We start from the raw sequence: 15,454 nt of genomic DNA on the forward strand, positions 1-15,454 counted from the left end.
TATACTCACCAGATAGTGGCCACATTAATTGAGGGCCTACTATGTGCCAGTCCCTTACATATATTTTCATTCATTTATAAACAAATCTTAACACAGTGTCTACTATGTGTTGAGTTCTAGGGTTACCTAAGAAAGAAATGGGCAGAGCCCCTGTCCTCAGGGAGTTTGAGGTTTAGTGTACCCGGCAGTATAGGCCAGGTCTCAAGGCTGTGTTCAATTGCCAACCAAGTCCTGCTGCTTCAGCCTTCCACTGCCCACTCTTGGGTCCATACAAGGTGGCATTGCCCAGTAGATCCAAAGCCACAGTCACAGGTGCTAGTACAGCTGAGAAATTACATGTAATTTAAATAGCCACGTGTGGCCAGTGGATGCTCTATTGGACAGTGCAGACGGGAGACTATTGACCCAAGATGTTCCAACCTCAAAGGCAAGGATGCTCTGAAGATGAGGTGCCTTGGCAACTGCTCTCGATGACATGTAAGGAGCTGCATGGGGCACACCTCTCCACAGCAGCTGTTTATGCTGCGTCTGTGATGTCCCCAAGGGCTCCTTAGGGACTGGGTGGAAGGGGTGTTGCCAGCCAGGGCAAAATGGCCTGGGAATTTCTGGTCTGCCAAAACTGTGCTTAGCTGTCTGCCAGCATGGCCCTCCTGCACAAAATTCCATATTGTTGCTTCATTAAAGAAAAAGAAAACCAAGCTTTATTTTTGAATAAAAGTATCCTTTTCTTTAAAAGAGAAAACTCTTGCTGTGTATGTGATATACGGTAAGTTGCACCACACTTGCACAATGCATGCTACATAAAACAAAGCATGTGTTGACTTTGCTTTCTATTTTTGTGTTATGATAAAATATGGACATGTTTTGGTTTCCAAATAAAAATACTGTGCACCTACCTACCCTCCTCCCCCAGACATCAGTGCTTCAGCTTAAATGGGGAGTCCTCCCCTTCCCGCCGCTACATCCCTATTCCCCATTCACAGTGAGCCGCCGTCCAGGGCCTGGAGTCAGAAAAGTCTCTCCCAGTACGTGCGCGTCCAGACTGAATGCCCTCTGCTCCCCCTCCCTGTCCTGGGACATTGCTTCCGGCCCGTGCATCCACTGAGAGATATTCACCTGCTAGCCACTTCCTTGTGGGATGTGCAGGATCACACCCCACCTTCAAGCAGAGGGACATGGGACGATTCTGTGTCTGGACACCCTGTGGGAAGGTGGAGTATTGTTTGCTGCTACATTTTCCCCCTCTTCTCCTTCTGGAACCCTCTCAGAATATGCCTGCCTCAATAGGAAACATGATAGCAGCTGTGATAAGAGTGCAAATCCAGAGAGGGTAGGTGACAGGCAGCCGCCTCACATGTGGTCGGCACCGCGTAAAGCCCACATTCAGGCGACAGGGTCCTCCAGCTGCAGTGCCCCCCACCCCCATCAGAGATGATGGATTAAAATGAGGTCATTAGGTTTAACCCTAATCGAATGTGAGAGGTGTCCTTGTAATAATAAGAGGAAAGCTGGACACAGAGACATGGACAGTGAAAAGACGAATCCAATCACACGGGGAGAAAGGTATCTACAAGCCAAATGCACTAACCCTCTGTGCTGAGCTCCAAGTCTGCCAGCAGATGCTGTTACCCCTGAGCCCCAACTCCATGATTTCGGCTTCAGTGGCCCACAGAAAGCCCTTGCATGGCATTTCAGCAGATTCCATGGTTTTCCCAGCAGATGTCTCTTCCGGCGTTAGAAGATAGCTTCACTTCCATGCAACTCTTCCTTTCCTCTCTCTTAATGCCTTGAAACTTTTGTACCATGAACCAGTCTCCATCACAGTCCCAAAAAGACAGAACTCTCATCCACCAAACGGAGGCCGACCTGGCAGTGCCCACCCAAGGCCACATGCCCGTGCAGGAATGTCCCCACTGCACCAGGGCAAATGCCCATCATCTGCATTTCATGTGGACTCCAAGTTGGTCTTTAGGCACAGATGCACATGGCATGCCTGTGAATTCTGACAGACCGGGGGCGTGTTTACCTTTGAAAAACTGAAAGGTTCACACACACCCCTCCTGGTGGAGGCACTTGACTTCAGAGGCGGCCTCCACATGCCTTTGGAGGGGCGTCTGGAGCCTGGGACAGCCTGGGTTTCTCCCCAGTGTTTTCATTCTGTTTTGGTCACTAACCTTTTACGTCTGTTGATTGTAAGAGGGCTGAATTCCCCCTAAGATCACGTGCTGAAGTCCTCACCCCCAGGACCGCAGAATGTGATCATATTTGCAGATAGGCCCATCATAGAGATGATGGATTAAAATGAGGTCATTAGGTTTAGCCCTAATCAAATCTGACAAGTATTCTTGTAATAATAAGAGGAAAGTTGGACACAGAGACATGGACAGTGAAAAGACGAATCAAATCACACGGGGAGAAAATGGCATCTACAAGCCAAATCCACAAGCCAAGGAGCGGGACCTTCTCCTTGTGGCCTTCAGAAGAATGAACTCTGCAGAGACCTGGAGACCAGGCTTCCAGCCTCCAGAACTGGGAGGAAATAAATGTCTGCTGTGTAAGCAGCCCAGTCTGTGGTGCTTTGTTACCGCAGGCCAAACATGTATACGTATTGGTGACGTGTGATCCTATCTTTATCTGGTTGATGTGATTAACCGATTTAAATACTTCTATGCTGAGTTTTACACTGTAATGCTCCCCAGGCTCGTGTTGCAATAGGAGAGGGAGACACATATTTTTTTTTGGGGGGGGGGAGCCAGGGGGAGAGTGTCTTGCTCTGTCACCCAGGCTGGAGGGCAGTGGCAACATCTTGGCTCACTGCAGCCTCCGCCTTCTGGGTTCAAGCCATTCTCCTGCCTCAGCCTCCCAACTAGCTGGGATTACAGGAGTGCACCACACTGCCTGGCTAATTATTGTATTTTTAGTAAAGATAGGGTTTTGTCATGTTGGACAGGCTGGTTTTGAACTCCTGACCTCAAGTGATCCACTCTCTTCAGCCTCCCAAAGTACTGGGATTACAGGTATGAGCCACCACGCCCAGCCAGAGACACATACTTTTCATCCTTGTCTTTCTGACTGAGCAACTGAACGTCTTGGGGCAGGGGATGGAGCAGGTGCAGTCTCCTTTATACAACGATGCCCAAAGCATGGGCCCCACATGTCTCCCTGCAGTGGTCTCTGAGGGAGGCTTCTGAACTTCCTCTGGGGGACCCTCCTACTAAGTCCAATGCTAATGCATTTGTCATGAAAGCAGCAGTAACAATCTTGGTGGCTCCTAAGCAGCTCCAGATGAAGAGGAATCGATGTGCTGCACTTACCAAACATCTTTATTCTCCTGCTTCTGGATGCTTGGCCTTTGAAGGTGAAATTGTGACACATATGAGGCTCAGAAGCAATGCATTTCAAGTAGTCGAGCCTCTGTGGAGGAGAGGGATAGCCTCTGAGCATCCTAGCCCTGAACACAGCAGCATTCAGTAGTTCTGTTCCGTGCTAGGGAAACACAGAACCACTCAGCCCCATGCAGGCTCACAGGCCACATCGTTGTCACTGGGAATATGCGGGGGACATCTCTGGCTCCCAGACAGGGTTTGATTTCTATGCAGAAATGCTTATTTTTTTCAAAAATGGTAGATTTTAAAATCCAAACACTTATTAAGAAAAGTCAATGTCCAGGGGAGAAAAATCAGAATTAGCAGTTGTTGGTGGGGTCTGGGCAGCCGTTTACACAGGAGAAGCTAGATGTTGCTGGTTTACATTTAAAAACATTTCCTGCAAGGTTCTTTCTGAATGTGAACTCTGTAGAGTTGTACTTCCCAAGCCTCTCCCTCTAATGGCCCCCAGTGAACAGTGAACTGGGAAGGGAGCTGCTGGGAGGTGGGGGGCACGGGAGGATGGATACAGGTGGGGAGGGGCTACCAGGAGGCATCCAATTTATTCTGCTTTTAGTATTAAGTTTTCATGTAACATTTTATTTGAAAAACAAGTTCCACTTTTAAAAAAATGTTAAAACTACAAAGATTTTAACCCAATCTATTCAGGAAACCAAAGCCCCAAGCGGTGAGAAGTGACTTATCCAAGGCCAGCAGGTTTGAGGCTGGACTCAAACTCGGGACTCGTCTTCACCCAAGACCAAGCAAGGAGCTGGCAGGACTGGGGGTCCCTTCTCAGGCTGTGGTCCCGAGCCGCAGAAAGAAGGCCAGTGCGAGTGTGCAGTGTAGATGTAAGGAGGTGAGGTGGTGGGCAGGAAGACAGTGCCTTCAGGCTGGCCTCGCCCTGCTCCAGCCTCACCCCTGTGTTTCCATCTTCCAGTTCCCAGGAAGATTTAAGCTCTAGCCCTATATGCAGAAGGAGGTACAGGCAACAAGAACAAAACACACAGAGGTTTCTGAGACACAGGCTGAGCTGATAGTGACATAAAAGGGTGTCCCTGGGCTCCTTCTGTTCAATTTTCTCTGTGCCCCTTCCAGCTGCTGACTTGCCTCCCAACCTCCCAGGACCCGTGTTTTCTCCCCAGAGCCTGGGGTCCCTGCCCTGGTGCCCCACCCAAATCTCTGGTCTCTCTGGCAAGGACCCTGTCTCTGATCACCTCTCTCTTGAACTTTACTCCAGTTTAAAATCTCTCTCTCTTTAGTCCTTTCATTTTATTATTAGCAGAACGAGTGAAAGACCTTCTGGTACCTAATTTCAGCTGGAGCAATAGAGACAGCTCGGACATTTGCAAGGACACCCACGCAGAAGGGAAAAACACTCATGTTTTTCGACAGGCGGCCTCTCTGAAGTCACACCAGGACAATCTGCTGTCATCAGATCAGCCTTCTAACCGTGGGCTGAAGATAAGGCCTGTCTCAGGGCAATGTCATGACGTCCAAGCAGGTGAGAGGCGTAAACCATGCAAGGGGCTTGACTCTTGGCTATCCCTGAAGCACTGAGGTGATAACAACAAATAGGCAAAGAAACAAACCAAACCCCTTCACTGACGTCAGAGCTGGGCAGTGAGGAGTGGTACGCAGTAAATACAGACACGGGAAATCTCCCTTGTCTGCAAAGTTTTCACAGTATCTCCTTCGGGATAATAATTTTAGTAAAAGTGAAGTGTACCTGTTTTTCTTTCTCTGGGGTTGAGCAGAGGTGAAGGAAGGGGATGAATTCTGAGTTTAATCCTATTAAACATTCTAAAGATATAATTATTGGGAAGTGAATTAAAGTGACGATTTGAGGATCGTGACTAAAGTGCCCCCACCTGCAGGAACTTGCAGGGTGCAAAGGGGACAGAACAAGTTAAGTGTAGTTGGATAGTCTAAAGTTATAAGAAATGGGAAATTAAGTAAGATGATGATTTTAGTATAGAAACCAAGACTTCCTGTACGTTGTAATAAAAGGCAGCTATGCAACTCCGAGTACTTGAGATTTTTACTACTCTGCAGTCAGAGCTTTTGTGCACGTGTGTGTTTGTCAATGTGTCATCGCTGGTTTGTGTCTACCTCTGGGCTGGGGGTATTCAGGGGACAGTCCCATCTAAGCTTACTTCAGCCATGTGTCAGCTCTGTGCAGAGCAGAACAAAAGCATAATTTTAAAAACACTTTTATCTTAAAATAATTTTAGATTTGCACAAAATCTAGGAACACAGGCATAGAAAGTCACCATTGGAACAATTTGGCAGATTCTGAAATTAGTGGATAAGACTTTAAGGGAAAAGGTATATGTTGTAGGGCTTCAATGTATCCCCCCAACATACGTACTAATGATGGTGATGGTCTAATATATGTTCACTGATTCTTTGACAGTTCTCCCTCCAGGAATTTTTTTTTTCTTTTTGAGATGGAGTCTCACTCTGTCGCCCAGGCTGGCATGCAGTGGCGCGATCTCGGCTCACTGCAAGCTCCACCTCCTGGGTTCACGCCATTCTCCTGCCTCAGCCTCCCGAGCAGCTGGGACTACAGGCGCCCGCCACCACGCCTGGCTAACTTTTTTGTATTTTCAGTAGATATAGGGTTTCACCATGTTAGCCAGGATGGTCTCAATCTCCTGACCTCATGATCCACCCATCTTGGACTCCCTCCAGGATCTTAATTCTCCTCCCCTACAATGAACTTAATGGCTCATTTCTCCTTTTTTAATTTTTATTTTTTAAGACAGGGTCTTGCTGTGTCTCCCAGGCTGGAGTTCAGTGGCACCAACACAGCTCACTGCAACCTCTGCCTCCCGGATTCAAGCAATTCTTCTACCTCAGCCTACCAAGTAGCTGGGGCTACAGGTGCACGCCAGCATGCCTGGCTGATTTTTGTATTTTCAGTAGAGACGGGGTTTCACCATATTGGCCAGTCTGGTCTTGAACTCCTGACCTTGTGATCCGCCTGCCTCTCCCTCCCAAAGTGCTGGGAGTATGGAGGTTAGCCACCGTGTCCAGCCCTGCCCAGATAATTCTTAAAGTTTCTGTAGAGAAGCAGTCTCACCGTGCTGCTCAGGCTGATATTGAACTCCTGGGCTTGAGCGACCCTCCTGCTTCAGCACTTTGAGTATGAAACAAGAAAAACGATATGTGAATTATGAAGAAGCCCACGCAATTGCCAGGTGAGCAGGTTAACCCGGTGATGAGTCAGCTGATACCATGTGCCTCACACACACACATCCCCTTCCTGCATTACTCTCCAAACTGCATAGCCTCGGGCTGGTAGGAAGCAGCAGACAAACCCAGAGTGAGGGAGCGTCTACAAAACACCTGCCTCAAAAGTGTCACAGACACGAATGACAGGGAAAGACCAGGAAACCCACAGGCTAGGGAAGACTTCAGAGGCCTAAGAGCAGGATGCACTGTGGGTCCTGGGGAGCGTGGACATTCGTGGATAATGGTGAAATCGGAAGGAAGTCTGTCGTTTAGGTGACAGCGTTGTACTCATGTTAACTTCTCGGTTTCAATATTGTCCTTGGGGATGAGATGATAACATCAGGGGAGCTCACGTGAAGAGTGTATGTTTACACTCAAACATCTCTAGTATGTTTGCATTCTTTTGTGCAAATCTAAAATTATTTTAAGATAAAAAGTGTTTTTAAAATTATGCTTTTGTTCTACTCAGGAGGCAGAGGCAGGAGAATCGCTTGAACCCAAGAGGCGGAGGTTGCGGTAAGCCGAGACTGCCCCATTGCCTGGGCAACAAGAGCGAAACTCTGTCTCAAAAAAGAAAAAAAAAAAAAAAAAAGGCTTTTGTTAAAGTAAGTCGATTATATGTTGCACGCAAATTATCCACTCGTTCTTGAACTTCGCTTTAAAATCTTTCTCTTTAGTCCTTTCATTTTATTATTAGCAGAATGAGTGAAAGACCTTCCGGTGCCTCCTGGATGTGACACTCTCTTATTTTAACCATAAATGCCATCTCATGTTGCAAGGCAAAGTTTGCCTGTTTATCATTTCTCCCAGGAACATGGCTCACGGAGGGATACCCCCTGAGATGATGATGTTGGCTGGCTTTGGTGTACCCGTTAGGCACAGGAGCATGGCAGGTCCACAACACTTTCAGAAACCGATGTTTACATTTACTTTAACATCACAATAAATAAATGAACTTTAAGACTGAAGACAATATTTCTATGTGTAATATCAGTATATTGATATTAACAGCTATGCAGTCATAAAACAGGATTTTTAATCTTCTGTTGTAGTTTTTAATCTGACAGAAGGCAGAATGCAGCCCTGGAGGTTGGTGTCCACCTTTATTCAAATGAAATCTAGACACCCTTGTCTTGGCACTCGGACCTGAGAGGGACGCATGCATAGGCCCATGCCTCACAAATAGAATACTGTTGCAAAACTACGTTCCTTGGAAGCCCAAGGTGACCTGCAGGTGTTTCAGGGAAAGTTCTGGCAGCTAAGCCAGGAGCCACCCAGGCGTGGGCACCCCACAGTTCATTCACCTTAGTAGAACCACTTAAATTGCTTCTCATAGGCTGGAGTTATAATGAATCATTAAAAAAAAAAAAAAAAAAGATTCTACTGCGAAAATTTCTGAAAACGCTCTGAAATAAGAACTAAGGAAGGACATCAAAATTTCTTTTAATAATCAGACCTTGGGATTCAACACTAAGAATTCTAAATACAAGACAAAATAAGGTGATTATAGGAAAGAAAATTTAAAATGTGTTTGGCCTAATTTTAGTGTAACAGTTACGTGATTTGTAAAATGCTTAAAAACTTGTAAGTGGTAATGGGAAGAACGCAACCCAAGTTTCTAAGCATAATTCAAAAAATAGAAGCCGGAGAGATGTGTGATTTCAAAACTAAATATTTTAGGGCATTGACACAAGAACCCAGAGTTACTGAAAGCATACACCTTGTGGTTGTGTTGTGTACTGATCTGGGTTGTCAGCAGGAAAAAAGTAAACTCTATCACAGATGAAGGTCAAGGTGAAAGACTGTGGGGACATTCTAGCCAAACGAGACTGCTGACTGGACATTTTCATGAATGAGCGGCTCCTATGGCAGGACGTCATTTTCTAAGGTGGTTGAGGGAAGTTAACCAAGCGTACCCCAGAGCTCATTCACAGTTCTGTGCAACAGTGGTGGAGGCAGATTTCTTTCCTTCTTTTGATTTATTTTTTTATTTTTTATTTATTTAATTATTTATTTTTGAGACAGAGCCTTGCTCTATCACCAGGCTAGAAGGCAGTGGCGTCATCTCAGCTCACTGCAACCTCCGGCTCCCTGGTTTGAGCAATTCTCCTGCCTCAGCCTCCCGAGGAGCTGGGATTACAGGCGTGCAGCACCACACCCAGCTAATTGTTATATTTTTAGTAGAGAAGGGGTTTCACGATGTTGGCTGCGGATGGTCTTGATCTCTTGATCTCGTGATCCACCTGCCTCGGCCTCCCAAAGTGCTGGGATCACAGGCATGAGCCACCACACCTGGCTGGAGGCCGATTTCTAAGGCTGCCTGCACCTTGCCTATCGATCTTGGAGATGCTACAATACAACTGATGTCCTGGCTCTGTCAGTCCAAGACTTGTCTTACAGCCTGAGAGAGCGTGATGGGTTCTCAAACGTCAGAGACAATGGTGAAGCCCCCTGTGGTGCCCACCCATAAAGAACTCAAAATCATCCAGCAGTTTTCCTTGATTTGTCCTGAGTTCCCCAACTCATAGAATGTTCAAGATTAAATTTTTCTCCGGTCATTTTCCTACAGGTTAGAAACACTTAGCGCAAGTTATCACTTCAGATGTCCTAATAGATGCTGTTTTTATATTTGCTATTCATGGATTGATATTGGCCTACCTAGATGCTTTCCTGACTCACAGGTCTTGGCGTGCATAGAAGGTGAAGACCGTGCCGAGCTCTGGCAGGATGCTCAGGCGATGTTGCTATTTTTCTACTGTAGCGTAGTCTACAAAATTGTGGAGTTTAAACATGAACGCTGTGAAAGCACTTCATGCCTCGTTAAAAAGTAGTGAAAATCTCATAGAATCTAAACCCACACTTAGCACTTATGCACTGGTGTGAATGGGAAGTGCTTGGCAAGTCACTAATTTTTGACAGTGTAACTGGAAGATAGGACAAGCCACAGGAGAGAAGAAAGAGCCTGTGCTTCACCCACAACCCTCCTGTGAGATCACAGGAGACTCACTGTGAAATCGTGACTGTTCATGCTGCAAATCATCCCTAATCAAAGCATGACCATGTGGGACCTAAGTCAGACATCAAGTTTGTTTTAAATCATTGGATTCTGACTGGCACAGTGGCTCACACCTGCAATCCCAGCACTTTGGGAGGACAGGTCGGAGGATTAATTGAGGTCAGGAGTTCGACGCCAGCCCAAGCAGCTCCATTTCTACAAAAAAATAAAAAACTAGCTGGGTGCAGTGGTGCACACCTGTGGTCCCAACTACTCAGGAGGCTGAGACGAGAAGATCGCTTGAACCCAGGCGGCCGAGGTTGTACTGAGCCATGATTGCACTGCTGCACTCCAGGTTGGGCAACACAGCAAGACCCTATCATCAAAAAAAAAAAAAAAAATCCATTTGGTACTATTTACTTGACAGTAAATTTATCCCTAAATCATTTTTATTGGATGAGACATAATTAAACTTTACAATATTTCCAGTATCACCACTGTTTTTTTTTTTTTTTTTTTTTTTTTTTTTTTTTTTTTTGCTGGGAATGTAAGCTCCCTAAAACAAGATGTGAAACTGACAGGGCTCAAGCATGTTAAATTGTATAAGTCTCTGGAGCTAACCGTGGGCTGGTGACATGCTGACACCTCCCTCTCAACTATTCCCCAGCAGGTTAAATATGTCCAGCAGAATCTGAGGGGTCTACAGATTGTTGTTCCTTGAAAAAAAAAAAAAGGAATTACTATATTACAAGCACTCTCTAAAATTTGACTCAGCACTTAACACCTCCCAGCCATTGTGTTGTATGCGCCTCATCCATTATTTTACCTAAACATCACACCAGCCTTCTCAGGACAACCATTTCCCCAGTCTTATATTAAAAAATAAAAAACCGAAGACTTGGAAAATGTGTGGAAGTTATGCACATTCACAGCTATCCACTTAATTTTTCTGAGCCTCAGTTTCCCCTTCTGAAAAGAATTCTTACAACACTATCTCAGAGGTTGTTACGGAGGTCAAACAGAATTGTGTATTGCAGCCCTCTGCACGGTAATTGACACACACTAAGCATTTAATAAAAGCTGCAGTAAACCAGAACGCTTTATTAACTAGGATACACCATGATCCCGAACAGGCCACATAAAAAGAGCTCAAAGAAACATATGCAAAGAATGTGGGCAAATGTATTTTCAGGTTATTGAAGTCTTTAATTACACTTGCGGGGAGATTGAAAGCCTGCTTTCACAGTGCTTCTGACAGCAAAAAACAAAGTGTGCTTTTTTCTCTTTCTCAGCCCACGGCTCTGTGTGTAAGGGAATGGTGTCTGAGAGCCAATGTTCGAGGAAGTAAGGAATCGTTTCGAGGACCCAGATGGGGAGTCGTGGGAATAGGCCAAAAGCTTGTCAAAATTTCAACGTGGTTTAAAAAAAAAAAATCACTTAACCACACAAGTTTTAAAGTACATTCTGACAATTTCCTTAAATAAGGTCTGTATCTACAACAGATCTGATTTAAAGTGTATTTTATGCATTCAATTGTCGAAAATCAACTCCATTCTGCACAGATTGCCATATTTTTTCATAGCAAATGATCAGAGATAGCATTCGTAAGAAAGCCCACCCAGAAGATGTTATTTAAGAAATATTGATATTTTCCCAGGGTTTTCTCATTAGTGTCACTCAGTTCATAGAGGCAAACATTCTAATTTGAGGAAGCAAGCAGAATACTGCACTTTATTTATTCTTTCCACGTATTTCTTCTCAAGTATTTATAACCATTAGAAAAGAAACAAACTTTGCATTTGCATGTTGACAACCAAACAGGACAAATAAGAAATATTTGTCACAATTCTCCACATATCCTAAATAGACTCCAAAGAGGAAGGCACTGAAGGAACTTCTCTAAATATAGTCAAATGGCAAATTAACCTAAAACTCAACTGAGTAAAGAATATCTTGCTCCCACTTCCCCAATACCTAACCTGAGTGGAGACTAATTGTGCCTCTGTATAAAAAGGCCTGGTGTTTCCTTTGATGGGCTAATATACATGAAACTTTGGCCAGAAATGGTTTTGTGCAAATGGTTTGCATTGCCTACTTACCAAGTGTTTATATCTACTCCAGGAATAATCAAAGATATTGACTTCTGTGCACATATCTTCAGCCAATGCTGACATTAACATTTTGAGGAATAGTCTGAATCAAAACAATAAAGCATTTTTCCATGCAACGGATATTTTAGCACCTTCAATGTACAAGCTTTCTGCTAAGTATTTAGATAAAATAGGCGTGAAAATGTCAGTGGCATGTCACTCAGGAACTTGAGATCTAGTTACCAGAGTATACAACTAACTTAAACCTGTACCCCCAAAATATAATGAAGGGCAACAGAAAAGTAAAAGAGTGGTACGATTTCAAGACATGAAAAAGACTTTTTTTCTGGTAAGTGTGAGTCTTGGCTATCATAGTGGTCATTAGATCCCCTGGTCTGCAAGACTTACCTTCATATTATGTAGCCCAGGGTGTGGTCTTTTCATCTTTTTTTAAATGTTTTTTTCTTATCTCATATTTGCTGCTGTTGATGTCATTTTGTAAGGTAAGGATACTGGAATGGTCTTATTTCATAGACATTAAAGTTATAAATATATATATGCAATGTATTGATTTATATATCAACTTTATATATATATTTATATAAAGTTATAAATATATAAATGCAATGTATTGATTGAAAACCAACTGCAAATGTTTATTTAGTAAGAAAATGTTATGTAAACAGGAATGAAACCTGATTTTCTAACATTCAGGAGAGTGATTTGGCAACACATACGAAAACAATAAAAGTAGCCACGTTAAAAACTCAGCAGTTCTTCTTTATGAAAAAGACTTTTTTTCTGGTAAGTGTGAGTCTTGGCTATCATAGTGGTCATTAGATCCCCTGGTCTGCAAGACTTACCTTCATATTATGTAGCCCAGGGTGTGGTCTTTTCATCTTTTTTTAAATGTTTTTTTCTTATCTCATATTTGCTGCTGTTGATGTCATTTTTGTAAGGTAAGGATACTGGAATGGTCTTATTTCATAGACATTAAAGTTATAAATATATATATGCAATGTATTGATTTATATATCAACTTTAAATATATATTTATATAAAGTTATAAATATATAAATGCAATGTATTGATTGAAAACCAACTGCAAATGTTTATTTAGTAAGAAAATGTTATGTAAACAGGAATGAAACCTGATTTTCTAACATTCAGGAGAGTGATTTGGCAACACATACGAAAACAATAAAAGTAGCCACGTTAAAAACTCAGCAGTTCTTCTTTATCACAGAATTTTACTGAAAGATGTCAATGGAGATTAATGTTCACAAGTCTTTAAATATGTCCATTTAAGTGTTGTTTATAATAGAGAAAAGTTGGAGGAAGCCTGAAAGTCCAGCAGTGGTGGCCTAATTAAGCACATTATTGATATTTGCAGTGTGGACTGCTCCCCAGTCCCTGAAAATTACATGCTGAAGCACATGAAGTCCCTGAACCAATTCCGAGTTTGTATTGTTCAACGCAAAAAGCAAACAGTAAAGTTGATTGCAATGTATGTTAATATCTTCAGCCATATGAATACAGACAGGAAATGGGGCAGCCATGTTTATCTCCCGGTATTGGGGTCAAAGCCATGGTGGGCATTTCTGTTTATCTGCAGAGATTTTTTGTCTTTGGTTTTAATCCATGAATATATATTGCTCTAAGGGGGAGAAAACATACCTGTTAAGATAAAAAATACCTAGCTCCCAAAGTAAAAGCAAAATCAAACAAAAGCAAATAACAAAATCCAGAAATGTTCATTACACAAACACCAGCTTCCCTCTATGACTCCGACATGGCCAGACTCCTTCCTTCATCTCCTCTGAAATATTACAGGTCCTTCATGCTTACAACCTCATGCCCACTCCTACGGAATTCATAAGCTTCCCAGAAGTGTCGCATCAAACCCTGTGCAAAGTGATTTCCTCCCATAGCCACCCCCACTCACAGCTCAGAACTTGAAAGGATTGAACCTCGATTTCAATGAAGCCTTTCCCAGTGGACTTTCCTGAAACCCTGTGAGTCTTTCCCACCTGGAAGAAGTAGCGAGTAGGGTGGTTTGGGAGATGGTCTTATTTTCAGAGCAACAAGCCCTTTTCCTGCCTCCTCCCACTGCCTGACCCTGGCGGGACGAATGGCTCTCAAGGTAAAGGCTCCGCTTGCCTCTCCAAAGGGTCACGACTCATCCATTCCTGATGAGGATGCTTGTGGGTGACGGTCACACCGCCTCCCATTCACTGAGTAATTACAGTTGGGGACATTACAGCTTCAGACACTGAACAGCTGAGATTCTGAAAACCCTTAAGACAGGAAAACTATAAACATTAATAATTAATTTGCTTCGACAACTGCTTCTTCCTTTTTCAGGCATTTACAGTCCATCACCTTAAGTGCAAGCACATCGCTCGTAGCATCGCTGAGAACTCCGCAAGGATTAAAAACCAACAAAAAAGGATGCAAATGGCTCACTAGAAGGGATTTACTAGTGGTGGGGGGATTCAGTGAATCCACTATCTACTCTGAAAGAAAGATGCTCTTCCAATCTCTCCTCTGTTGGCTGAAATCCACAGATGTCCGAGCCAGCCCTCTGCAGTGCGGATATAGCCCCCAAAATACTGGAGCCTCTGTGGTAAGGACACTCAAGCAGTAGCCATCAGAGATGCTTTGAATAATCAATGTTCCACTAACACAGAAGTAAGTGAACGATAAGCAATGTAAACACATAAAGACAGCCAGAAATTGAAAAACAAGCACAAACAATGGGAAGCGAAATAAGAAAAAAGAAAAGTAAAGAGAACTAAAGGATTTGGGTTTCTTTCAGGCTATTTTTATGACTGTTTCTTGAAATCTAGCTATATTTTTGAAAGGGGAGTGGGAGGGAATTTACATTGACTCCCTGTACTCCAGATTTTTTTTTTTTTTACTTCTCCAATTTAACCCTGCACCACTGTGCTCAAACAAGGAAACTGAGGCTCCAGAAGCCAAACAGCTAGAAAATGATAGAGTTGGACTAAAACAAAGGGCTGTTTCTTGGATTTGGAAGTTCATCTTCTTTCCATCAGATCACATTGATATACCTCTCATGGGCTAGTTTTTTGATGATCAAATGAGTTTTCATTCTTGCGTTTACATGGGAAGGGTATGTAAAGAAACCAGTCGTGTGGGTCCTCTGAATTCATTTTGAAATCTTTAAGCCGGCTTTGCTCTGTGATTTTGCTTCACTATTGGTCTTTGCACTGTTGAAAGCACATGCATTTCTTTCTATCCAGTAAGCGCAGTAATATTTATTAATGTGCCTATTTTCCAGTAAGCTATCAGCACATTTAAAGTAAAAACTTTAACGTCCTTTTCACTTAATACCAAGTAGTAACCGAAGACTTAAATGGGTTTGTTGTTTCTGCATTCAGCCCACAATGATTGATATTTACCCTTTGGGAGCCACCTTTGCAACCATGACTTATGGTGTCATCTTTCCTTAAGCATTTAGGAATAAGATTTAGTAATGATTATATTTCAACATTTTAAACGATTAAGACAAATACTGCTACTGTTTTGTTTCTAAAGATTGATGAATAATTTGATAGTCAGTATATCATGCAGTCTGCATATATAAATGTAATGTCCTTAATAGACAATATGTAGTATAAAATTTAGTTCCATGTTGAAGGGCATCAGCTTAGTGATTCTATGAGTAAAAAGTTCACTTTTCTGTTTCTCTGGTTTCTGACGCTCGGTTTTTCTGCAAAGGTGGAGGTCCAGGATGTCTTCTG

Source organism: Rhinopithecus bieti, unplaced genomic scaffold (assembly GCF_001698545.2).
Source record: "Rhinopithecus bieti isolate Rb0 unplaced genomic scaffold, ASM169854v2 scaffold_3734, whole genome shotgun sequence".
Lineage (NCBI taxonomy): Eukaryota > Metazoa > Chordata > Mammalia > Primates > Cercopithecidae > Rhinopithecus > Rhinopithecus bieti.